The following is a 27518-nucleotide window of genomic DNA, read 5'->3' on the forward strand; positions in this document are numbered from 1 at the left end:
CGGGACTCCAGCTTCTGGTACAACGTAGACCTTTTCTTTGCGGAGAACACTTGTGAAGGTCCTCTGGAAGCTGCTACGAAACATGACCTACGGTGTACGTGTGGACTCCCGTTTCTCGAACCATGTCTTCGGGGCGTCCTCGAAAGAGAACAACACATGGTGCTGCCTATCCTCAGATTTCCAGCTAATGAAGCATGAAACTCTTTCTAATGTGTGGAACCAGGTGTCTGCATCGTCCGATGAAGTTCCGCGGAAGGTATATGGGCCCCTGTGTTGGTACAATGTGACGGTTGCATGTGATGCTCTGCCCGGCATTGTGGTAGTTGACTTGATCACAATCTTCCTTGTCGTGTCAGGTTGAAGTTCGTGCTCCAGGGACCAATTTTTGTAGCCTTCGACTTTCTCGCTGGTCCAGGGCGACGCTGGTGTCGTCTTCGAGGTGTGGGTTTGACGGGGGCGTCCTGTAGGGGAACGCAACAACAGCACCTCTACCAGATTTCAAGTTGTAGCGACAGTGAAGAAAGACTCAATGTCAAAACTCTGTTAAAAAGTCAATTCTCAATTGAGCGAGCCTGGACCCAGCAAGACAGCTAACATTCAGCTCAATGATAGCGGGAAACACGCTCTTCGACTGTCGAAAGTGTGATCTGAGGATCATTATAGTACTGGAGATGAAATACTATCCCCTGAAAAAAATGAAAAATAGGTACACGAGTCCGTATGTAAGCCTTAGCTTTAATTTCGGGCGTGTATAATATTCGTATACCCACAAGCATCTGCCGGAAGATCAACCGACCCATTCACAGCCTGCGGCAGTATCCGTGCACAGAAGGCTTCGCTTTAAAATGAGGCGCACAGGGGATACCGCGAAGATATATTATGCAAGAAAGTAAGGAATGCTATTACATTTTTTGCTTCACACAGCTCCGAACTGAATAGCTCGCAATCAGATCTTCTGTGATGGCTTTCGAAGAAAGCCGCTTTGGTTACAATGTTGATTGATGAGGTGGCAGGAATATTTTTTTTCGTTTTGCCTTCCTGAGCAAACTCAATACACAATTGCTCCAAGGTGTTATTCGAAACGAGTACATGCTCGAAAGCGATGTCCTCCTCCTACGATGCGATTCTTTGAAAAATTGTGCTCCATGGAATCTTCGCCCCGATACTGATTTCGAGGAGTTGCTGCAAAGAAAAAGAAAGAATTAGGAAAAGTTAGCATTTTGTGAAATAGAAGTGCTAACTACACTGTAAATTATTCTGCTGTGACAAAACAAAACAACTGGGCTCATGTTCACAAGAAAGGCGTCACGAGGAAGTGCCATCCGATCATTATATTGGATGTAAGATTAGCAAAAGTGTACGGCGAATGACAAACACTTTTTGAGTTTGGTCTCTAAATATTAGCTTCCTTAGTGCGTGGGAAGGACTGGGCAAAAGTTGAAGGCATGAACTAGAACTTGAAGCGTCATCTAAACACAATGCAATGAAGCAATAGTAATTGGTTCTTACTATTCAATATATGAATTTAGGAAAAGCGAGGAAGTCTTTGTTAACCACGCTGTAATTCCATAGCTGAGGCTGCCTTTATATCGTGGCACAGTGTCCCAATGTGTACAGTCTACGATTGCATGCTACAGTTCAGGGTTTGGTGCCTGCGATTCTCCCACGAATATAAAGTGAAAGGCGATGTCCCACAGACTGACCTCACATTATTCCCCTTACGAAGGATGCTGAAGCATGCCGCGCACAAAACATCTCCAAATTCGAACACCCCAAAATACCAACCTCCCGTCCCCTACAACTAAACATATTCCAGCGTCATGGTCTTTTTGCCGCAGAAACGATCAGTTCATTGTGTATTAAGCCAATGCAATACGCAACACAATGCGGTATAGATGAAGTGTAAGCAAAGAAGTCTCGCGTTGCGTAGGAAGCCAATAACAAAACTTTGCGCACCACGACATCCCCTAAAACGTTAATTTGCCAGCAATTTGCGGCCGTAACCAGTCAACCCAAGAAATGCATGTTGTTCCTATGCCGGATTTTTTTTTGTTTTTTAGCTGCATCAAGATATTTAAAAAGTATTTTTTGACCATAGCGCTATTCCAACCCTTGATCTAAATTGCTTGATATGGCGGCCATTACTTCTACAAAAAGTCTAAATACTCATTTTAATAATATGTTACGCTCATTAACTTATCTTTTTACAGCATTATGGCACATATTTAAATCTGCAAATTGTGGCCGCTGAGTTCGCAAGGCATATACACTTGGAACATATACTTAGGGCTACGCCAGTTTCAAGATGTTCATTTTCACTGTGTGCGGCAACATGCATTGGCATTTCGGTTACTTCGGTGTTTGAGTAAAATAGCGTTTTCCTAAAAATTAAGCACGACAGCGCTACTCTGACGGCGCTAATATCGAATCCAGAGCAATCTTCAGCGTTCATTCCCAGTATATGCTTTGCAATCTCCCTCGCTGCAATTCGCAGACTGAAATAAGTTTGGCAATGTAATTAGTTAAAACATAATTAGTACAATTCTAATATTTATTGAATTAGGTATTTTGAATTTTCGCAGAAGTAATGGCGACCTCAACGAGTAAGTTAGCAACATTTAAAATGGTGTGCACCTGTAAAAAAAAACGACACTCGCTATATACGAGTACAGTTTGCAAATTCAAATACCACAATGTTTTCCGAGGCTGGTGAGGTACACATCCTTCTTTATTCTTTTTTAAAATTCCGCGATCCGCAAATCTTTGTGGCTGACTGCACATGTGTTCTGCACCCGCACTATCACTTTAAGCTTCGGAATGGAAGCATGAAGCAGGGGAAAGGGAGGCTGGGGCAGGGGAAATTATGCAAGTAAACTGTTGTAGCATGCTCGTAAGTTTGCCTTCCAATGATGCCTCCTCAATCTTTCCCACTCGACTTCGCGGCGTGGCGCCTGGTAGGTTCTTTTTGGAGCGCTTGCATGCCTCTCCTAACAACGGTTGGTCGAGTGAGATGCCACGTACGTAATGTAGCGCCTGAAGCCACCGAATATCAAGTACCACTGTCTTAACCAGGTTGTACAAAAGGAAATGAACCGAAAAGCTTAAACCGAATAAAACTGTTACTTTTTTCCTCGAACCACAGCTGATGCGGTCAACCACGATTTCTTTCACCCCGGAGCGAAATCGGTCGGAAAGAATAACGTTTTTTTGGTTCAGGTTGCCCACCTTTTCTGGAGCATTTCATGCATGCATAGCCTGCCCCTGTGCCTCAACTATGTTACGCCATATGTATATACACACCACCTTTCCCACAGTTTAAATGTAGTAGCACCGTTAGGATGGTTTTTAGCGTGCGTCAATATTCAGATTAGGTGTTGTGGTAACGCGAAATTATTTGCATCACATCCAACCCGGGAACTCGCCCCACTGTGATGAGTGCAAAGCACCTGAGAGATTGGCACATGTGCGTGTCTTCTGTGTTACTGTGAACCGCATGCATTTATTTTTCATCAGCGTCAATTAACACACGCGGTTCCACGAAAAAATGCTGCCAGACCATGAATTTGGGATCACTGTTCCACCCTGTTTTCTTCCCTTGAATGAATTGAAAGTCCCTCTGCCCGTTTTATTGCGCAAAGCTACTTTCATAACGCAAACGTGTCTGCAACGAAGCATTCTGTCAAACTACCTGACTTAGAAATTAGACGCAAAGGTGCTTTACCATGCCTCTTCCGTAAAATATTTTACCATATTCCAGAGCTAAAACGTAACATTGTCGCTGCCCATTCATACATTTCCTCCCGCATTGATCACAATATCAAAGTCCATAGGTCTAACTGCCGCACAAACTAGTGCGCCCGTTTCTTGATACCGAAGACTGCCTCTCAGTGGAACCACCTCCCTCCTCCGTCGCCAGCAATCCCGATGAGTCTTCATGGAAGATGGCTATTTCTACGTTGTTATTCCAGTACTAACCAATCCTCTGTGTTTTGCGCTTGTGGCCCTGAGAGTATTTGAATGAATGAATGAATGAATGAATGAATGAATGAATGAATGAATGAATGAATTAATTAATTAATTAATTAATTTACTGCATACACAAATGAAGCCAGCCGTAAAGGCTGTCAGAATATTTATTTAACACAGACCTAGATTCAAGGCTGTGATCGAGCCCTGCAAACACGAACTTGTGTATAATCGCATCCTACTTTCGGCTCATTATTCCTCCACAGTCGCCCATTTTTTTGCGTACTCTTTTGCCTCCTGAGTAGAGTAGTAGGCTCAAGGACTCCCTGCATTTCCTGAACATATGCTCTACTCACACTCATCCTCAAAAAGCTTTGCATCAAATAGATGCCAGCATTGGTGTTAGACCTATATATATATTTTAACTACGTGCGCTCTGAAGAACAAACCACAGACGCAGTCTCTTAGTGCTACTTCGCAGCAGCGTCGAGGTGTTGCACAACAGTTACAGCCGTTTTCCTGCAATTATTCTGCTGTTATGCAAATGAACTTGAACTGGTTCGAACCGAACTAAACCGCTATTTTTCACTCCGGAATCTAACCGTGACTAAACAGTTTTCGGTGAATGAAATAAAAACCTAAATGAAAGAAGCTTCGGTTCGACACCCTTCTCTTAAAATGTGAGACGTCTTTATACGACTTCGCGTTTTTGTTCATATATCGCACTGTCGCTCACACTCTACGGTGCGTCCTGTCTCATTACTGGGCGTTCTGGTGCGGACACTGATCCATCTTTGTGCACACCCGTTATGAAGCGAAAACTGGTGAGATATAGGGGATAAGAATAGGGTGGGTAGCTAGTGCCGGGAATGCTGCCTCAGGGAAACACGTGAAACCTCGTGAGCGTGCTCAAGATGGTGTATGGGCAATAGAGTACAGAAATGATGCAAGAAAATACACAAGTTACAACTACTCACGCAAAAATAGGTTGCATACCTAACTCAAGAAGGATCAGAATGTCTCAGAAAGGCTGGCCTACGTTTCGATAGGTCCACCTACTTTCGTTTAGGCGAATATCGGAACTTATCGGAACGTAGGCCAGCCTTTTGAGGAATCGTATCCCTGTTTGTAATTTTATACCACAGTATGTCTAACTTATGCGTGGCGCGATATAATGAGAGAGACTATAGTTGTGTGTGTCACGAAAGCACGAGAGATATTCTATCGTTGGCGTGGCGAGAAAGAATGAGAGAAACTCTATAGTTGTGCGTGGCACGAAAGAATGAGAGAAACTCAATAGTTGCGTGTAGCACGATAGAATGAGAGAAACTCCATAGTTGGGCGAAGAACGATAGAATGGGGGAAACACCATAGTTGTGCGGGACACGAAAGAATGAGAGAAACCCTATAGTTGTTCTTGGAACGAAAGAATGAGAGAAACTCTATAGTTGGATGTGGCACGAAAGAGTGAGAGAAACTCTATACCTGCGCGCAGCACGATGGAATGAGAGAAACTCTATACTTGTGCGTGGCACGATAGAATGGGGTAAACACCATAGTAGTGCATCGTACGAAAGAATGAGAGAAATTCTATACATCTGCGGAGAACAAAAGCATGAGAGAAACTCTATAGTTGTGCGTGGCACGATAGAATTAGAGAGACTATAGTTGTGTGTGGCACGAAAGCATGAGAGAAACTCTATATATAGTTGTGTGTGGCACGATAGAATAAGAGAGACTATAGTTGTGCGCGGCACGAGAGCATGAAAGAAACTTCATCGTTGTGCGTGGCACGAAAGAATGAGAGAAACCCTATTGTTTTGCGTGGCACGAAAGAATGACAGAAACTCTAGTGACGTGTAGCAGGATGAAAGAAACTCTATAGTTCTGGGTGGCGCGATAGAATGGGGAAACTCCATAGTGGTGCGTGACACGAAAGAATGAGAGAAACTCTATAGTGGTTCGTGGCACGAAAGAATGAGAGAAACTCTATAGTTGCGTGTGGCACGAAAGAGTGAGAGAAACTCTATAGTTGCCAGTAGCATGATAGAATGAGAGAAACTCTGTACTTGTGTGTGGCACCATAGAATGGGGTAAACTCCATAGTTGTGTGTGGTACGAAAGAATGAGAGAAACTTTATAGTTGTGCGTGGCACGAAAGAATGAGAGAAACTCCATAGTTGTGCGTGGCACGATATAATGAGAGACACTATAATTGCGCGTGGCACGAAAGCTTGAGAGACACTCTGTCGTTGTGCGCGGCACGAAAGAATGAGAGAAACCCGATAGCTGTATGTGGCACAAAAGAATGAGAGAAACTTTACAGTGGCGTGTAGCAGGATAGAAAGCGAAAAACTCTATAGTTCTGGGTGGCGCGATAGAATGGGGAAACACCATAGTTGTGCTTGACACGAAAGAATGAGAGTAACTCTATAGTGGATCACGGCACGAAAGAATGAGGGAAACTCTATAGTTGCGTGTGGCACGAAAGAGTGAGAGAAACTCTATAGTTGCGTGTAGTGCGATAGAATAGGGTAAACTGCATAGTTGTGCGTCGTAGAAAAGAATGAGAGAAACCCTATAGTTGTGCGTAAAACGAAAGCATGAGAGAAACTCTATAGTAGTGCGTGGAACGAAAGCATGAGAGAAACACTATAGTTGTGCGAGACACGAAAGCATGACAGAAACTCCATAGTTGTGCATAGTTGTGTATAGTGGTGCGTGGCACGAAATAATGAGAGAAACTCCATAGTTGGGCGTGGCACGGAAGAATAAGAGAAACTCTATGGTTGTGCTTGGCCCGAAAGAATGAGAGAAACTCTATAGTTGCGTGTGGAACGAAAGCATGAGAGAAACTGTATAGCTGTGCGTGGCACGATAGAATGAGAGAAACTCCATAGTTGTACGTGGCACGGAAGAATAAGAGAAACTCTGTAGTTGTGCTTGGCCCGAAAGAATGAGAGAAACTGTATAGTTGCGTGTGGAACGAAAGCATGAGAGAAAATGTATAGGTGTGCGTGGCACGAAAGAATGAGAGAAACTCCGTAGTTGTGCGTGGCACGGAAGAATAAGAGAAACTCAATAGTTGTGCTTGACCCGAAAGAATGAGAGAAACTATATAGTTGGGTGTGGAACGAAAGCATGAGAGAAACTGTATAGCTGTGCGTGGCACGATAAATGAGAGACACTATAGTTGCGCGTGGCACGAAAGCATGAGAGACACTCTGTCGTTGTGCGCGGCACGAAAGAATGAGAGAAACCCGATAGCTGTATGTGGCACAAAAGAATGAGAGAAACTTTACAGTGGCGTGTAGCAGGATAGAAAGCGAAAAACTCTATAGTTCTGGGTGGCGCGATAGAATGGGGAAACACCATAGTTGTGCTTGACACGAAAGAATGAGAGTAACTCTATAGTGGATCACGGCACGAAAGAATGAGGGAAACTCTATAGTTGCGTGTGGCACGAAAGAGTGAGAGAAACTCTATAGTTGCGTGTAGCACGATAGAATGGGGTAAACTGCATAGTTGTGCGTCGTAGAAAAGAATGAGAGAAACCCTATAGTTGGGCGTAGAACGAAAGCATGAGAGAAACTCTATAGTTGTGCGTGGAACGAAAGCATGAGAGAAACACTATAGTTGTGCGAGGCACGAAAGCATGAGAGAAACTCCATGGTTGTGCATAGTTGTGTATAGTGGTGCGTGGCACGAAATAATGAGAGAAACTCCATAGTTGTGCGTGGCACGGAAGAATAAGAGAAACTCTATTGTTGTGCTTGGCCCGAAAGAATGAGAGAAACTCTATAGTTGCGTGTGGAACGAAAGCATGAGAGAAACTGTATAGCTGTGCGTGGCACGATAGAATGAGAGAAACTCCATAGTTGTGCGTGGCACGGAAGAATAAGAGAAACTCTATAGTTGTGCGTGGCACGAAAGCGTGAGAGAAACTCTATAGTTGTGCGTGGCGCGAATGAATGCGGGAAACTCTATAGTTATCCTAGGCACGAAAGAATGAGAGAAACCCTATAGTACTCTAAACTTGGCTATGTCAGTTTCCATTGCTATGTATGAGGGTAACTCGTTCCAATCGATGATAGTGCGTGGTACAAAGGATTGAGCGAAAGTTGATGACCGACACAAAATTCGTTTTACTTTGTTAGGGTGATCGCGGCGAGGAAAGATAATCGGCGATGACTGAAAAAAATCATCACGAAGTGAGGAGGTGTGGAAACGTTTATGAAATAGTGGTAAGCGAGAGTGTTTGCGACGTAGGTTCAAGGGTTGCAAATCGGCACGTTTCTTTGAAGGTGTAACGCTGGTGAATGTTGAATTACTTGAAAAAACCAATTGAGCAGCACGGTTCTGTAGGGCGTAAAGGTTGGAAGCTAGATATACCTGATGGAGATCCCGAATTGCCGCAGCATATTCAGTTTTTGGTGGAATGATCCTGATATATGCATGTTTTTCTACGAGCGCTGGTGCTTGCTTGAGGATTCATTTAAATATTCCAAGAGTGCGGTTGACAGCTGCCAGGGTTAAATTTATGTGGTGATGTCACGTTAGGTCAGATTGTAAATGAAGGCCAAGATATTTATACGAAGTGGAAGACTAAATCGTGCGGTTATTATTGAAGTAAGTGTTTTCAATTCGAGACTTTCGACCGTTAAATGTCCTTACATTGGTTTTAGAGATATTGAGCGACATTAGCCATTTGGAGCACCATAGGGTAATTGCATCAAGGTCAGATTGCAGGCATTGGCGATCGATTTCAGAGGACATAGTGTGGTAAATTACGACATCATCGGCTAAGAGACGAACCCGGGACGTTACGCAAGAAGGAAGATCGTTAATACAGATCAAGAAAAGTAGAGAACCTAGCACGCTGCCCTGGGGGACACCGGAAGTAACGTGGGCAAAAGAAGAATTGTAGTTGCTAGCGGAAGTGAACTGGAGCCTGGAGGAAAGAAAAGCTTTAACTCATGCGATGACGTTAGGTAGAATGTTTAGGCATGCAAGTTTGAGAAGTAGTCTGGGGTGGGAACGCGATCAAGGAAATAAAGTAAAACTGCATCTACTTGTAAACCAGTGTCAACGGATGAGTGTAGGTGATGAACAGACCTTGCAAGTTGTGTTTGACAAGAGTTGCCATTTCTGAAACCATGCTGATACTGGTATATGACGTTGTGGCTTTCTAAATATTTGGCAAATTATTTCCCAGAATATCTTGCATGACATGGTATCTTTCTGTTTTGTTCGGCCGATTATTGCATCTTTAACGCCTAAGCGTCACTTTGACGCGGTAAGGTTTTGCGGTTTTGTGACGTCGCGTGCGAGACAGGTGGAATGGTTGCAGCCAGAAAACATTTGGCCAATAGCCGAGGGCTAATGGCAAAAAGGCGTCGAATCAAAAATAACTATTTTTGTTTTGTTCGGTCAGACTATGCATAATCAGTGTCTACATGCCATATCAGATGGGTAGCTATCGCGGTTTTGGTGACGTCGCGTGACAGACAGATGAAGTGGGGGTTGTCCATAAACGTTTTTGATCAATCGTGGTGGGCTGGTTGCAGAATTGTTATAGGAAAGTTTGGTATAGTTTTACGTTATAGCGCCCTTGATCCCAATCGCGAGAGCCGCATTTCAACAGGGGCGAAATAGAAAACGCACGTGCAGTTAGATTTTGGGACAAGTTAACGGACATCTCGGTGTAAAAATTATTCCGGACTCCGCCACAACAGGGTGCCCCATAATCCGAGTGTGGTTTTGTCACGTATAGCTCCATAATCCAACTCAACTTTGATACTTCTGCTACAATGCGATGTGCCATGTCAGGCAATGACAACGCTCAAACCTCTCATAGGTTATACAATATGGCACACGGTAACACCTCAAGCAATTACCTCTCCGTGGGTGTGCTGTGCACTACGCAGACAAACAGCAGTGGTGCTCACAAGGCAACGTTTAACATCAACTCACCATTCCCGTGTTAGCCTAAACGTTGACGAGATTCAGCTTTAGCCGTCAATATCACCATTAAGTATCGTCAACAAAAGCATCCAACACGGAAAGCTTCGTTTGGATCGAGTCCCACAGTGCGTGGGATCTGCATAATTTTTTGTCTAATAATTTCCTGGACCATGAATTTCAACCACAGTTTACTTCCTGCATGCTTTACATGGTTTATTGTCTCTTAGTTTGAGAAAATCGTAATTAATAAAAGCTCATGCCCCTTGGTCTGCCTTCCCATTAATCCAATATACCCGCAACACATCAAGACTTGTAAACTTATTAAAATTTCCTTTTTTACACCTTTTCCTTCTTTTTTAAGCTAAACGTGGAGTTTTCAAGAGCCAATTCAGTTGTCACAAATTTTGCTAGGGTAGCGCACAATATAACACACTAAGATTGTTTTAAATATGGCAGGATTCCCCAAGTTTGTTATGAGAATCTTGTGGCGCGTGGTGCAGTTAAAGACGAAGTCTGAAACGCTCTTATCTCAGTAAAAAAAAGCCGGCAGATCCCACGCCCTGTGGGAATCGATGTTACGCGAACACGTGCCCTAGAGCGCAAAACTAGTCCAATCTCTTTCAGAGCCCAGCTCTTTGGCGCGTGTTCCCGCCTTTCAAGTAGCCGTTGGCCTTGCCGTTGTGCCTCGCCGTAACCAGCTCCATAGACGGGGCCAGCACGTTGCTCTAGCTACGCGCGCTCCTGGCGCCAGCTCTCGCGCACGGCGCGAGCCTTGCTCTTCCCTGGTCCTCCAAAATCGTATCGCGTGTTCTCGCCTGTCCCCTCGCCCCCTTCCTCCGCGCAGCGCCGTTGATGAGACTCTCGCCGCTACCGTCCACTCCACCCTCGCCGTTCTATTTCTGGGTGCGCACCTTCACTTGAATAGGCGCGCGTGCTCTGCGCAGATACCAAGACAAGTGAGCACGTGACATTTACAACCATTTTTTAAAGGCGTTGCAAGGAATTAGTGTGAAGGCGCCTTAGAATGCCTTTACCGACAAGGAGGTTCGATAACTCCACGGTTGATCCGTTCTTAATTTTTCAACGTTTTGACACGTGCACGTTTAGGAGAGCCTCAGCAGAATGAAGATGTACTGAAATGACTCAAATTTTATTAAATACTCTCCCTACCAGTCATGCAGAAGTGAATGTCGCAACGGATGCAACTGCACTGTGTTGTATATAATTTGATGTGCACTACTGCAGCGGCTTCAGACATTTTCTCTGTTCTCTTCTAAAGCTTCGGTGTGGTCAATGCCAAAATGCAAAATAGCCCGTTTAAAAGTATGTCCAGATAGCGTCTATTCAGAAGGAAAACTTCCCAATCATATATTTTCCATGGTTTCCTAGCGACGTGTTCGCAGAAACAAAGTAGAGAAAACATAGCTGCCACCATTAGCGCCCCAGATTGAGTACCAAGATAAAATGTGAAATGCGAGGGACTCTGACCCATAGGAACAGTCCCCAGAAAGGTTTCAATGATAGGATCATCAAGTTAATAAAAGTTTCGGCAGGGAAAGCTGCGCTCACGAAAACTCAACTTTCAGTCCTTGGTCACATGGTGAAAGACAATAAAAAATTGTTTGTGTTAAAGCGTTGATGCTGGACACAGTGTTCTAAAGAAAAATGTTCGAGGTCTCGCAGAAATCGAACTACAAGTTTAGAGTCGCATGTTCATATAGCAACTTCATTCTAACGATAAACAAGTGTGGAACATCGACCGTGCCACATTTACCGGAAAATTGAAGCAGCCAGCAGAAGCGACCGCCTCGCTCAGCGAATTGTAAAGTTCAAACTTTTCGTAGTTAGAATCACGCCGACATTCTTAACATACACAGAAAAATCGATTCTCTGTGAAACCCCGGTTTTGAGCCTTTTGTTGCATAAAAATAAATAACGGCATTATTTCTGAAAAATATAGAGCAATAAAGCGTAATATACGGCGAAACAAAGACAAGACATATTGACAAGGATTGAAAAGTGGTCAGCGAATAAACGTAGGCAATCGTAGGTATACCTATGTTTGTCACATATGGCTTGTGGTATAACACGATGGAATTTGCATTCCGGCAAATGAATGTTAAAAATTTACTAATTCGGCTCGTTAATGAAGGCGATAGGACGTCCCAGAGCTCATACGTATCATAACCTGGTAAGACACAAGTATTGAAGAATGTTCGGTGATTCCGAAGACGGGTGCAGTTTAATATAGCGCCTGAAAGGTAAAGCTGCCACGAGGAAATGCTGTATAGTGCTTAATGTCGCAGGGAATAAATATGGCCAAGGAGTGCCACGCAAATGGTGGTGGGTTGCCAGTAAATTGACAAATGAATAAAAAAATGTATTTCTAATGATACATCAACCATGGCTGTCAAATAGGCTTAAAATCTTTCGCTGTAATGTTCGTGATATATAGAAGTGTTTAATATTAATACTGATTAGTGAGGTATACATATATATATATATATATATATATATATATATATGTGTGTGTGTGTGTGTGTGTGTGTGTGTATGTGTGTGTGTACATATATGTTGCAAAGAATGATATACCGAAATTTTGGAATACCAGAGGCCCTGCTTATTAATCAGTGCCCTTTAAAGCAAGCATCAGGAAGCACGTGCTCTACAAAAGGCGTCTCTGGGCGCAGCCTCCTCCGGTGAGCGCATGTGCTACGAATCGGTCGACTACATCACATGTTGCTCTACACAACTTCACTTATTTAGTATTGATTTTATCCGAAAGAGCGGTCCTTTACCGGGAGAAACTGCCGCATATATGGATATATGGTGGTGGTAAGCGGCAGCAAAATATTTTTTCAGTTTAGTTTGCTGCAGCAAGGGTTAAACAATAGTTTGCCTCTCGCCATATCTACCACAGATGGCAGGCTCGCCACCAGTTAACAGATAAGCATATTGCTACGGTGGTAACACTATCGGGAAGAAAATGGATGACGTATGTAGGTAATATATACAAGGTAAGCCAAAATTGCGCAACAACAACCACATGAGCGCTTCTTCGATCCGCGTCTTCCTCCCCTTTTCCCTTGCCTGCGCCTTTTCTTATGCACAGGGAGGGCTTGTAACATATGACCCCAGCCAGGGTGTGGCAGCGCCATCTGGGCGCTTTGGGAAGAGAAGGCTTATTGTCGGAGAAGTACGGCTTCAAACGGACGACGTGGACGATATCACTAGGTTTTATGGACGGTGACGAATCACCGTCCGGCAGGGCGATCTCGTATGTTTCTTAAATGAGCTGGTGGAGTACCATATAAATTCTAGAGGAGCCTGACAGAAGCTTCGAATACAGGGCCACTGGCGCGATGGCTTCCAATGAAGGACCAAAGAGCCTTTAGAGGAGTGAAAGAGTCAGCGGTGGATGTCACAGTGGGCCTTCTGGGATATCTGTGAGACAGACAGACGATCCTATATGTATATATGCAATCTGACGAGCTGTTTGAACGCGAGTAGCAGCCTGTGCAGGAACGTAGGTATTTGACGATACGAGAATCTGAAAGGGCAGCGTTCGGTTGCGGCCGAGCAACAGGTGGAAATGCGACAAACTGGTTGTGTCGTAGCGGGAGGCGTTGTACGCAAATGTCACAAAAGACAAAGCTCCGTACCGCTCACGATGATCTGAGAAAATGTACACGGAGAGCATCGTGGTCAGCGTGCCAATAGGACGTTGGGTAAGACCATTTGTTTCTGGATGGTAGGGCATGGTTAGCATGTGACGTGTAGAACATGAACGAAGGATGCCGTCAACGACTTTCGAAAGCAATAAATGACCGAGTTCGGTCAGTAGTCGTCCGGGCGCGCCATGGTGGAGAATGCCATTGTGAAGCAGAAAGACCGCAAAGTCAGTGGCACAGCTTGTCAGCACTGCCCGGATGATGGCACACAGTGTGGTGTATTCAATGGCCACGGCAATCTACTTGTTCCCCACAAAACAAGTCGGTAATGGTCCAGCCAGAGCTACGCCCACGTGGTAGAACAGGGTAGTTCGTAACACGATAGGCTGATGTGAGCTGGTGTTCGACAAGGATGGGTGCCTGCGGCGCTGGCAGAACTCACAAGCGGCAACATACCGACGTACAGAACAGTAAAAGCCTGGCCCGATAAAGGAACGCCGTACTCTGGCGTGTATACAGGCAACTTTGAGTTGTCCGGCTGTTGGGGCATCGTGTAGCTGTTGGAGCACAGTGGCACGGAGAGATGTACGAAATGCAAGCAGTAAGTCTGAGCCGTCATGGTTAGTATTGCGTCGGTATAGTAGATCATCACGGAGCGCAAAGAGTTGGAAAGATGGGTCGGGGTGGTGAGAGCGTAGCTGGTGCAATATGAAGCGAAAGTCTGCATCATTCAGCTGTGCTTTTTGGATATCGCTAAAGCCAGAGATAGCGAGGACGCAAGCGTCGGCATCATGGGCAGCGTAGTCAGTAGGATTCATTGGATGACGGCAGAGGCAGTCGCAATCCTGGTCCATTCGGCCGGGCTCGTAGTGAACAATAAAGGTATGCTACTACTGAAGTATGCCCAGCGACCACGTGGTCCAGTGGGGCCTTTAAGAGGAAGCTTTAGCTCGGGTGCTTCTACCTAAATGCAGGTAAAAGGAGAATTCATTTTTCACAGCAATCATGGCACGAAAATTGGTGATGTTTGTTGCAGAGCTAGTGACTGTTGGTTTCGAACTCTTGACTTTGGTCGTAAATTATTTGCTAGGAATTGGCTGAAATTGCAAATTTTCAGAAAACGAAACCATCAAGTTTACAACTCTGTAACTCAGCAATGGAAAATGGTATCACAATTCTGTGAATTGCATCAAATAGTACATCTAAAGCGGAGAAAATTGATATGTTATGCATGAATCTTAAGAAGTTTAATAATGTGTAAATACAACTTTTGCAAAACGCTTTTATCCAACGTAACGAAATCGCGTAATACAGGCGTTGACCTACAAAATTTCTCCGCTTTCAATGATCTAGTAGATGCTGATTACAGAACCACCATATATGTTCTCGATGCAGAACTCTCAATTTGTAAACTTCGTGGTTCCACTTTTTTTCACCCTTGCAAATTTTTAAAATTTTTAAACAAAATTTAGGCCATAAATGGAAGTGCCACTTCCAACAATCACTAGAATTAAATTTTCTTTCTCAACTGCAGCAAATTTTATTAAAAGCGGTCAATTGGTTATCTGAGAAAAACGTTTTTGCGTTTTACATGTATTTGAATAGACCGCGTCGGAGTTGGGCCCGAGCTAAAGTTTATTGTTATGACATGTACAAAAATCGGGCTTACATATTATGTACAGCATCAGGAGGTCCCAGAGTGAGAAACTGCCAGGGGAACCTCCGATCATTAGTGGGTGCATAGGAGTATTAGAGCAGCAAGTAGAGGGCGAACAAACAAACAAAACAAAAGAAAAAAAAAACGCGTTAAAAATACAATTAGTACTGAACAAGTGCAAATAAATAGAAGACAATTAGATATATGGTAAAAACAGCGTTATGCAGTAATATCACAATAAATAATCATAAGCAGGAATATCTAGTAATCTAACAAAAATTTGGCTCTTCTCCATATTACGAACAAAGAAAAATACAAAGTGTTTTACAGAAATATGAAGCCCAACGATACAATAAAAGAAGTAATGTAAAGAAAATGTAATAAATATGAAAATTTTTTATGACAAATGAAAAGATGCTTCTGCTAAGAGTATTCTTTTCATATTGTGTTTAAAAAACTGCAATGAAAGAGAGGACCTAATATTAACAGGGATGAGATTCCAAAGTGAAATACCATGGAAACGAAGTGTAAATTTACCTATGTTAGATCTGATTTTAAATAATAGAAGGTCATTGCGTTCTGCAAACCTAGTAATATTTTTGTTCATGAGTTTATCAAAAGGAAGTCTGTCTAAGGTTATTTCACGATGAAAGAAACGAAATATAATGAGTGAGAACTTATGAAAGAACAGCTGCTGAATGGGTAAAACGTTAAGACGTTGACAGATAGGCAAATAATGGCACCGGAATCAGCTGAAGGTCATTAATTTTATTGCCAGATTTTGAAGACGTTGAATTGGTTTGAGATGAATGGCATATGTATTACCCCATGAAGATAAACAGTATGATAAATGACTGTTAATAAAAGCATGATACAACAATTTCATAATATGAGGGTTGAAGAATGCGCGTGTTTTAATGATAATGCGGATGCCAAATGAAACCTCCTTTATTAGCGAGTTGGCATGGCTATTGAACTTAAGGTGTTTGTCGAGAGTAATACCCAGAAATTTAACAGTATCAGATGTCGGTATAACATAAGTATCTAACGAGACAGTGATTGGAGAAGAAATTGGTGTTTGTGGATTATGAAATAGTAGAAAGGTTGTTTTCAAAGGATTGATTTGAAGTTTTTTATCAGTGCACCAGCAATACACATTGTTAAGATCAGTGTTAAGTGTGTCTTGAAGTGCGGCAAGCGATTCCTGTGATGAGTAGGTGGTAGTGTCATCAGCACATAACAAACAGTTACAATCGGTAAGTACATTCGGTAGATCATTTATAAATAATAAGAACAACAATGGCCTAGTATAAAGCCTTGGGGAACGCCACAGTTACTTACTTTAGTAGAAGAGAATTGGCCATTAAGATACACTACTTGAGGCCTGTTAGACAAGTAGCTACGAATAAGATTTAAAGGTGGGCCAGTAATACCGAAAGATTCGAGCTTATACAGAAGAATAGAATGATCTAGAGTGTCAAAGGCTTTTGTTAGATGGATGAATATGGCTCCTGCAACAAACCCTTCGTCAATGAAGCGTTTAATGTTATCCGTGAAATTAATTAATGCCAATTCCGTCAAATAATTCTGCCTAAAACCAAATTGGAATGGAGAAAGAAGATTAAATTTAATGAGATAGTGCATTAGACGAGTGTAAATGGGTTTTTCAATGGCCTTACTAAAAAACGGCAAAATGCAAATTGGGCGGTAGTTATTAATGTTTTCACGAGAACCCTTTTTGAACACAGGGATTACTTTACTAGGTTTCATTAAATCAGGAAATATGCCAGTGCTAAAAATTTTGTTAACGATATCGTCAAAAACAAATGATATGTCTGCCGCAACCAGTTTTATTCTAGAAGGCTGAATAGAATCTAGGCCAGGTCCAGTAACATTAAGAGAAGAAATTACCTTAAAAATTCTTCGGAAGAAACCGGTTGAAGGAAAAATGACTCAAGGCAACGTGGGAGATGGCGTAAAACACTAGGCGATAGCGTGTTCTGGCAAGTGGCAAAATGATCACTAAAAGCTTTTGATATGTCAGCCTCGGCTGTGCATTCCTCGTTGTCGTAAATTATCTTTTTAATGCCCGTGTTAGACTCTGTTATATTAAGAAATTCTTTAATATGCTCCAAATTACGCCTGGTATTCATACCGTTCTGAATTATCCGTCTTTCATAATAGTCCCGTTTTGCGTGTTCAACGATACCAGAAAGGATATTGTTATAATTCTAAAATTTAGTTCGCAAAGCTGTGTTGAACGGCTGCCGCCTCACGTTTTTGTGAAGATTATTCTTTTTTGTTATAGAGCGCAGCAATGCATTTGTAATCCATGGATTTCTGGGAGACGAGAATCTTTGCTAAAAGGACACATGCGTTGTGCACTCATGGATATAGTGTGGTATTGTTGATAAAAATATCGAGAACGCCCAGTCAGAACATTTCTCTTCAAAAACGCTCTCCCAACAAGTGCCGTGTACTTTCTCTATAAATAACGTTTCATTGAAAGAATTTTTGGAATATTGGTGACACTGCGTACGTTTTGCGACACCCAGAAGGAAGAACAGAGGATAGTGGTCAGTAATGGAATAATCTATTACTCCAGTGGTATAATCAGAAGACGATGAGGAAAATATATGATCTATAAATGTGCAAGAACCAGAAGTGTCGCACCTGGTTGGAACATCCATTAAGGAAGAGAAACCGTAGCTAAATAAGCAGTTGGTATAATCATAACATGACTGACAGTTGGGATTAAGTATGTTGTTGTTAATGTCACCACAAATGATGATGTTCTTGTTTTCATTGGTTAAGACGCTGAGTATTTCTTCTAGCTGCGAACAAAAGTCCGAATAAGACGATGAAGGGGAACGATAAACGGACGCCTGGATTGTATTCCGGTTACTGAGGGACAGGACATTCCGGTCGAACTCCAGCCAGACAGACTCGCACAACAAATTGCAGAACGAAAGATCATGACGACGAGTGTACGAAATCGACGAATTCACAATAATGGCAGATCCGCCACTTAGCTGAATCCCATGGTAACTATATTCACTGGTATATCCTGGCAGACCAAATAGATTGCCATCTACTGGTGTTGGCCATGTTTCAGACAGGCATATTAACGAAAAATTGTGGTTAAGTAAAGTAAGGAAGTTCAAAAGGCCATCACGATGTTTGCGCAGACTTCGAATATTGCAGTGAACGAAATGAATGAAAATTTGTGCGATTTGTCGTGTAACAATGTTTTCACCTGATCACATGAAAACATGCCTCTATTCATGGTGAGGATTTACTTCGGGAAAACGGGAGTGCAGGCGCACTGATTATGTAAAGATAGCCAGATCGCTTACGCCTGAGATGCGATAAACACGGCTATTCTCAGTCTTTCTAGCTTTGATTGCGCAGTTTTCAGTCCAGAGGAATCGCCATCCTTTAGTCTTCTTCAATTCGAGAGCTTGCGCGAAAAGCCGCTTATTCTCTGGCGTGAGGTGATCATTCACAAAAAATGGGGAATCATTGTTTCGCGAAAATCCAATGGCTGATGTGGTGAGCTTAGCCTTTTTAGCTTTACTAATGAATTCAGTTCGCTTTGACCTGGAACAGAATCGTGCGATAATGTTCTTGTCTTTTTTTGCGGGGACACGATGAGCAATGTCAATGTCGGAGGGGATGATACGACAGCCAATCTTTTCACCAATAGTTTGTATTACAGCCAGACAGTTTTCACCTTCCGTGACGGGAATGCCTTTTACTTCAACGTTGTTCAGTCGGGAATACTGCTCTAGAGACATGAGACGTTGAGACAGCTTTGAGTTTTCGTCCTTTAACAGCTTATATTCCTTCAAAATGGTCTCATTCTGTACTTTCACGGATTCATACAGTCAATTAAGCATGCTAAGACTTTCTTGCATTGATTTCATTTCGGCATGTAGTGTTGCTATTTCTTTCGCTAGCTCAGCACATGACGGCATCTTCAAACAAACACAACAGACACTTGTGGCAACAAGGCAGCGGCAAAGATGAATTAGGAAATGCACAAATTTGTAGGAGACAAACCTGTACGAAGTATGAGGACGTAATTAATTGCGTGCTCGCTGCCGCGCCCCTTGCTGCCAAGTGACGGGCTGGCTCATGGACACCCCCTTTTGTAGGCGCTCCGGTAGATACGGTCACTCCGGTAGATGTCGCTTGACTTCACGAGTATGCAGATAACAGCGAGCGTGAGTTGTGACGTGAATCGGTAGATGACGTCACTCCAGCAGAAGCCGCTTGATTCCACCAGGACGTCGATAACTGCAGGCGTGAATTGCAACCTGCACGCAGTATGGGGACGTAATTAGTTTCGTGCTCGCTGCCCCGACCCTTGCAGCCAAGTGACGGGCTGGCTCATGGACACCCCCTTTTGTAGGCGCTCCGGTAGATGTCGCTTGACTTCACGAGTATGCAGATAACAGCGGGCGTGAGTTGTGACGTGAATCGGCAGATGACGTCACTCCAGCAGATGCCGCTTGATTCCACCAGGCCGTCGATAACTGCAGGCGTGAATTGGAGCCTGTACGAAGTATGGGGACGTAATTTGTTGCTCACTGCCGCGACTCTTGCTGCCAAGTGACGGGCTGGCTCATGGACACCCCCTTTTGTAGGCGCTCCGGTAGATACGGTCACTCCGGTAGATGTCGCTTGACTTCACGAGTATGCAGACAACAGCGAGCGTGAGTTGTGACGTGAATCGGTAGATGACGTCACTCCAGCAGATGCCGCTTGATTCCACCAGGCCGTCGATAACTGCAGGCGTGAATTGCAACCTGTACGAAGTATGGGGACGCAATTAGTTGCATGCTCGCTGCCGCGACCCTTGCTGCCAAGGGTCGCGGCAGCAAGGGTCGCGGCAGCAAGCTTCCTCTTAAGGGAGAACAATCCTAGTGCATGGTGACCAGTGACCGAAAACGCGCGGCCAAACAAGTATGGATGAAATTATGCTGCCGCCCAAACAAAGCGACGCATTCACATTCAATATCGAAGACTTGCACTCGGAACGGGGGAGGAGTCGAGCGGCTTGGGCGATGACACGGTCTTGTCCCTATTGCCTCTGGGCAAGGACAGCGCCGACGCTGTGTCCGCTGGCGGTGGTGCAAACAGCCGCGGACAGGTCTAAATGGTGTGGTGTGGGTGGAATGATAAGTAATTTAGTGAGCGTGCGAAAGGTAGCAGCTTGTTCAGGACCTCACAAAATGATACATGTTTTTCTGGAGTGTCGTTAAGGCGCAGGCTATGTCGGCGAATTCTTCTTAGCGAAGCGTCGAAATCAACAACATGGGCCGACGAAGCTTCGGACATCTTTGGCCGAATGGGTGCTGCAAAATTTTTCACGACACAAATTTTGGCGGGGTGAGGCTGTACGCCATGCAGTGGCCTAGCACAGTAAACTACATTTTCCTGAGTTTAGCTGCAGTCCTGGTCCCCAGAAAACTTCATAAACTGCTGATAGGCGCGGAAGGTTGCTTTGAAATGGCGGAGAAAAACCGGCGACCTCGTTGGGATAACAAACGCATATGCACCATTTGTAGCTGCGAGGGAGGGAGTCCATCATTCGTTCAAACGTTGCTGGGGTACTGTACAAGCCGTTGGGTATCACCTTAAATTGAAAAAGTTCATACGGTGCAACGAATACGGTCTTCTCGCGGTCCAGGTCATCTGGAGAAATTTTGCAGTATCGTGATCGTAGGCTGATGAAGAAGTAGAGACAGTCCATAGCATCATTGATTCTCGGCAGAGGGTAGATGTCCTTTCGCGTGATTGTCTTCAAGCGACGGTAGTCTACGCAAAAGCGCCAGCTACTGTGCTTCCCCTTTACTAGCGTGACCAGTGACGCCTAGCGACTGCGGGAAAGTTCAATGACGTTATAAGCGAGCATTGTTTCGAGCGCGCGCTGAACTACTTGCCGTTGTGTGTACATACTGAAGTTCAAAATGGGAAGGGATGCGCTGGTATTTGAAACAATGCAAATAGTATGGGGAAGGAGAACTTTCTGGACAATAGAACATCACCAATAGCAATCAGGACGTAATCGCCATCTGGAATAGAAAGGAGGGACATTAGGTACACATGCGTTCTAGATTCGAGTGCCCGACAGATGTAATCAACGGAACACAAACGCGGTTGATGGGTGGTCGGAGCGTCATACTAGCCGGGAGGTCAAGATGAAGCAATCCGGATCCACAATCGATGAGGGCTGAGTGCGGAAACAAAACGTTAATGCCTAGGATGAGTTGATGGGAGGAGTGCTCGAGCAGAGCAAGTAATGCACGCGTGCAGCAGCCGGCGATACTTATTTGTGCAGATCACATACCAAAGACGGGAAATATTACTCCGTCGCCGAATCTGATGAGCGGCGACGTGGGTGGCCGAAGCTCTTAAGTCAAAGGCAAAGCTCCGAATATATGACTGACATGTCTGCCCCTGTGTCAACAAGAACAGCGACAAGTGTACCGTTCAGCTTAACGTCAATAAGTGGTGTCTAGTCGGCACTGTGGTAAGGGAATTTCGCGGGTGAGTCGTCAATGCAGCTTCACCTCCGGGGGCGGCATCCTCTAGTTTTCCGGAGACAGGCGTCCAATTGGCAAGGAATGTTACACAATTGCGAGGAGCGAGATGATGGGCGACAAGACAACGGCAAACGGGACTGGTGACCACGCGGAGGTGTTGAAAACCGTACGCCATGGTCGGAGCATCATCAATGTTGGCTTGAGGCGGCTCGCGGAAAGGCTGGAAGCTGCCAGGATTGGTCTCTGAACGATGCTGATGCGCATAGGGCGCATGGAGCCAATACAATGGGTTATTGCGAAGCAGGGCGACATGATCAATCCGACGGCAATTAAATCAAAGGGGCCGGTCATCGGTAGTCCTCCACTCGGTCGAAGTGCGGTGATGTAGCTTCTGGCCTTGGGCATAGGAACGTGGGAAACGGTCATCTGGGCGGGAGGGAACCACAGAGTACACAAAATCAGGGCAAGCGTTGCATAGCTCCTAATGATGGTTTGGACAAGCGGTATCGCGGTGGAGCTATACTCAAAGGCAAGGGGAAGCACGAGACGTAGCCTCAAGTTCACGCCGCATGATCTTCGTCACGTGTTCCGCGGTTAGCGACTACTTTGACGCAGTTGCTTCTTCGCACGATGATGTTACTGCCGTGTGATGAAGTCTAGGGAACTGATGTTCAACATGTCGAGTATTGGCGTCCAGACAGGCCACCATTGGAATATAAACCTGGCAATGTTTAACGCTAGAACGTTATCTAGTGTGGCGAGTCTTGCAGTGCTATTGGAGGAATTAGGGGTCAGTCAATGGTCTATAATAGGGCTCAGTGAAGTTAGGAGGCCAAAAGAAGCATATACAGTGCTAAAAAGTGGGCATGTCCTGTGCTACCGGGGCTTAGCGGAAAAACGAGAAGTAAGAGTCGGGTTCCTGGTTAATAAGAATTTAGCTGGTAACATAAAGGAATTCTATAGCCTTAACGAGAGGGTGGCAGGTCTTGTTGTTAACCTAATAAGAGGCACAAAATGAAGGTTGTACAAGTCTACGCCCCTATATCCAGACATGATGACTAGGAAGTCGAAAGCTTCAATGAAGACGTGCAATCGGCGATGGGTAGAGTGAAAACAAAATACAGAATACTCATGCGCGACTTCAATGCCAAGGTAGGCAAGAAGCAGGCTGGAGACAAGGCAGTGGGGGAATATGGCATAGGCACTAGGAATAGCAGGGAAGAGTTACTAGCAGAGTTTGCGGAACAGAATAATGTGCGAATAATGAATACCTTTCTACGCAAGAGGGTTAGCCGAAAGTAAACGTGGAGGAACCCGAACGGCGAGGCTAGAAATGAAATATACTTCATACTCTACGCTAAATCTGGCATCATACAAGATGTGGACGTGCTCAGCAACGTGCGCTAAAGTGTCCATAGGATCGTAAGAACAAGAATTAGCCTAGACCTGAGGAGGGAACGGAAGAGACTGATACATAAGAAGCCGATCAATGAGTTAGCGGTAAGAGGGAAAATAGAGGAGTTGGAGATCAAGCTACAGAACAGGTATTCGGCTTTAACTCGATCAGGAAGAGGATTTTAGTGTTGAAGCATTAAACGACAATCTTGTGGGCATCATTAAGGAATGTGCAATAGAAGTCGGTGGTAACTCCGTTAGACTGGACAACAGTAAGCTATCACAGGAGACTAAAGATCTGATCAAGAAACGCCAATGTATCAAAGCCTCTAACCCTACAACTAGAATATAACTGGCAGAATTTTCAAATTTAATCAACAAGCGTAAGACAGCTGACATAAGGAAGTATAACATGGATAGAATTGAACATGCTCTCAGGAACAGAGGAAGCCTAAAAGCAGTGAAGAAGAAACTAGGAATTGGCAAGAATTAGATGTATGCGTTAAGAGACAAAGCCGGCAATATCATTACTAATATGGATGAGATAGTTCAAGTGGCTGAGGAGTTCTATAGATATTTATACAGTACCAGTGGCACCCACGACGATAATGGAAGAGAGCATAGTCTAGAGGAATTCGAAATCCCACAGCTAACGTCGGAAGAAGTAAAGAAAGCCTTGGGAGCTGTCCAATGGAGGAAGGCAGCTGGGGAGGATCAGGTAAGAGCAGATTTGTTGAAGGATGGTGGGCAGATTGTTCTAGAGAACCTGGCAACCCTGTATACGCAATGCCTCAAGACTTCGAACGTACCGGAATCTTGGAAAAACGCTAACATAATCCTAATCCATTAGAAAGGGGACGCCAAACACTTGAAAAATTATAGACCGATCAGCTTACTGTCCGTTGCCTACAAATTATTTAGTAAGGTAATAGCAAATTGAATCAGGAACACCTTAGACTTCCGTCAACCAAAGGACCAAGCAGGATTCCGTAAAGGCTACTCAGCAATAGACCATATTCACACTATCAATTAGGTGATAGAGAAATGTGCGGAATATAACCAACCCTTATATATAGACTTTATTGAAGATGAGAAAGCGTTTGATTCTGTCCGAACTTCAGCAGTCATGGAGGCATTACGGAATCAGGGTGTAGACGAGCCGTATGTAAAAATACTGAAAGATATCTATAGCGGCTCCACAGCCACCGTAGTCCTCCATAAAGAAAGCAACAAAATCCCTATAAAGAAAGGCGTCAGGCAGGCAGGCAGATATGATCTCTGCAATGCTATTCACAACGTGTTTGCAGGAGGTATTCAAAGACCTGCATTGGGAAGAATTGGGGATAAAAGTTAATGGAGAATACCTTAGTAACTTGCGATTCGCTGATGATATTGTCTTGCTTAGTAACTCGGAGGACCAACTGCAATGCATGCTCACTGACCTGGAGAGGCAAAGCAGAGCAGTGGGTCTAAAAATTAATCTGCAGAAAACTCAAGTAATGTTTAACAGTGTCGCAAGCGAACAGCAATTTACAATAGGTAGCGAGGCACTGCAAGTGGTAAGGGAATACATCTACTTAGGGCAGGTAGTGACGGTGGATCCGGATCATGAGACGGAAATAATCCGAAGAATAAGAATGGGCTGGGGTGCGTTTGGCAGGCATTCTCAGATCATGAACAGCAGGTTGCCATTATCCCTCAAGAGAAAAGTGTATAATAGCTGTGTCTTATTAGTACTCACCTATGGGGCAGAAACATGGATGCTTACGAAAAGGGTTCTACTTAAATTGAGGACGACGCAACGAGGTATGGAAAGAAGAATGTTGGGTGTAACGTTAAGGGATAAGAAAAGAGGAGATTGGGTGAGGGAACAAACGCGTGTTAATGACATCTTAGTTGAAATCAGGAAAACGAGATGGGCATGGGCAGGACATGTAATGAGGAGAGAAGATAACCGATGGTCATTAAGGGTTACGGACTGGATTCGAAGGGAAGGGAAGCGTAGCAGCAGGCGGCAGAGAAGTTAGGTGGGCGGATGAGATAAAGAAGTTTGCGGGGACGACATGGCCACAATTTGTACATGACCGGGGCTGTTGGAGAAATATGGGAGAGGCCTTTGCCCTGCAGTGGGCGTAACCAGGCTGATGATGACGTCGAGTGTTGGCGTATTCAAAACGCTCGCACTCGCCAACATAGCATCCACCATGTTAGTACTTGGAAATTAACTGATTGAACACATCATCAGCTATACCTTCAACGACGTGTTCCATTTTCGCCGACTAAGGCACACCATCATCCGCTCTTCCTCAAAGGGCGAGCCCCTCGTTTGTGTAAGACAGGCAGGATTCCCTAGTTCTTTGGGAACGTGACGCAAGCTCCTCCTTCGCGGCGAACTTTCGACCAAGAGACTTTGCAAACAAAGCACGCATCTTTAGTTACCGGCATCTTAGCTTCCAATTTCCTCTTGGTGATTCTGGAATCACACCCTTACTGTTCCTTCAAAATATGACATTGGTCTACATGACCGTATGATCCCATCTGTTCTACTTGCACGCTCGTATATCGCCAACCACGCTTCAATGTCGACATCCTGAGTCCCAAAAAACGTGCTTGCGTCCCTTGGCTGGGCAACGACAACCGTTGACGTTGCCACTCTTGCGGTCGAAACCGTCTCCTCTACCAATGTGGGAAAAAGGATATGTCGGCCGCTACGGAGCTCCGTTGTTTCGAGTTGGTACCCCGCAGCGCCGCTAAAACTGTGACCAGCATAAGAATAGACAAAACAAAAGGGGAAATGCATTTATTTAATACATACAGAGGGAAGCCGAGGTGGTGGAACAACGACCACACGAGCGCTTCAATCCTCGTCTTTAACCCCTTGTTTGCGCCTTCTGCAATGTACGGGAATAACTGGTAACAATATGTACTACACTTATGCAATGTTTTCTGTCGACAGAGGTGAATATGAGTTCATGATGCTGTTTTTATCAACCGCCAATTTCCTGAATGTGGTGTTATCAAATGAGTTAATTTGAGCTTTCAGTATCCCACATGGATTGTAAATAGTTTTTCAGCTTTTGTAGATGGGGTTCAAGTCTGTGGCAGGGATAGCTATGAAACAAACAGGCATTCGCTTTTACGGATAGAAGAATGTCATCTGTAAGCATATCAAGCACGATGCCTCTATGCAAAACCACGCAGCATAATATTAGTGCTGTTTAGACGCATATATTATGCACACAACTGAATTAAGCACCTTGAGTACCGCATTTACATTTTTAAGATTGTCATGTTGGTTTTACGACTCTCAGATGGTCAGTGAATAAACATGGCTTGTTTAGTTTTGTTTCTTGTTTTGGATTGCATCAGGCAATACTGCATAGGCATCTGGCATAAAGATAGTTGTTTGCTGTTGATGGAGTCGGATTCAGAAGACAATGAACCGACAGCGGCTTGAGACACGATATCAAGTGATTTTGACGCATCAATGTACAACTCTGAGCGAGAAAATTTACACTGGGCTTCCAGAGAGGCCATATGAATGTGTATGTCAGGGAGTGTTTTCCGATTTTGCGAAAAACGTTTCATATTCTATCGGCTGGCATTGCTACAGAGGTGGTAGCTTCGCTGGATCCAGCAGGTGATGTCCAAGCAGTATGACACCGGTTTCTTCACTGGGAGTTTGTCATACAGTAAGAAGGGTTCTCCTGCTGAGTGTATATTATGAAAAATGTGGTGAACGCCATCAAAAAACAGCTGTTTAACAATAATGTTCGAGGTCTCAGTATACTTTCAGAGAATAGGTGAAACTGGCAGTGTCTACTCATATCTTTTTATGTAACGGCTAAGTGCAGCGTTTGACCTTACGCGACGTGTGCGTTGGTTGATGTCTAGGTGGTGAGTAAGGTCAAATCTGTTCAAATCTTCGATCGGTGGGCAGAATGGTTTACTACAGCGCGGTAGCCATAGCGCTATCCCATGAGTATAATTGCAGATCCTTTAGGCACCACCTGTAACTGGCCCATGCAGTATTTTATTTATATTTATTTATTACGTACTGCTTTTATTCATTAAACTATGTTGGTACGGAGCAGAGCCTCTCATCTGAAGATCGTAAGCTCGAATTCTCCTCCAGAACACCACACTTTCAGGCTTGGAAGGCTGCCTGCACTTGCAAAAGAATGCCGAGAGCCAGTGGGGCTAAAGTAGCCCAAGTCCAACCAATCAGCAACGCCTAAGAAGCCTCAAAGGCACTTCCTCACCAGAACAGGGATTGGCTTCCCTGGTGCAGTATTCGGCCTCTGCCTCCCTCAT

General features: G+C 44.3%; 1 long non-coding RNA gene across 1 annotated transcript in view; it reads right to left on the bottom strand.

Annotated features, from left to right (window-relative positions):
• Positions 1-857: 857 nt before the first annotated feature.
• The window catches only part of LOC135900169 (uncharacterized), a 161685-nt gene continuing 135024 nt past the window's right edge, over positions 858-27518 (bottom strand). Inside the window, exon 2 of the long non-coding RNA XR_010563813.1 lies at positions 858-1182. This is a non-coding gene — a long non-coding RNA (uncharacterized lncRNA). The remainder of the gene's footprint in view (positions 1183-27518) is intronic.

Source organism: Dermacentor albipictus, chromosome 4 (assembly GCF_038994185.2).
Source record: "Dermacentor albipictus isolate Rhodes 1998 colony chromosome 4, USDA_Dalb.pri_finalv2, whole genome shotgun sequence".
In the NCBI taxonomy this organism is placed as follows: Eukaryota; Metazoa; Arthropoda; class Arachnida; order Ixodida; family Ixodidae; genus Dermacentor; species Dermacentor albipictus.